This window comes from Phaethon aethereus (assembly GCF_964289735.1).
Source record: "Phaethon aethereus genome assembly, chromosome: 2".
In the NCBI taxonomy this organism is placed as follows: Eukaryota; Metazoa; Chordata; class Aves; order Phaethontiformes; family Phaethontidae; genus Phaethon; species Phaethon aethereus.
In genome coordinates, this window is record NC_138582.1 from 123,947,185 (window position 1) to 123,947,589 (window position 405).

The window sequence follows — 405 nt, forward strand, 5'->3', positions numbered from 1 at the left end:
AGGTCTTCCTCCCGTGTCAGAGAAGCCCCATCGGCCACGGGTGCTGCAGCCCTGACCCGCAGGGCCTTCAAGCAGCACTCGCCCCTGGGCACGGAGAAGGCCAACCAGCCACCAGCCAGGGCCCAGGTTAAACAGGTGCCTCCACCAGCGGGTAAGTAACCTATCCCCCGGGCCGGTTTGGGAAACCGCTGGGGCCAGCGTTGTTGGGGGCGTCTGACGCACGACCGCCTCTTTGGGTTGGTTCGGGAGTTTTTACGTTAACTTTTGAGTTAACCGCCTTCCTCTCCACACGCCCCCCGGCAGGGAGCGCGGGCCGGAACCTTCTTTCCCAGGCAGCACGGAAGGTTTTCAGCACCGGACCAGGCGGTGCCGGAAGCCGGTGGTGTTTCCGCTGACGGTCGCGGC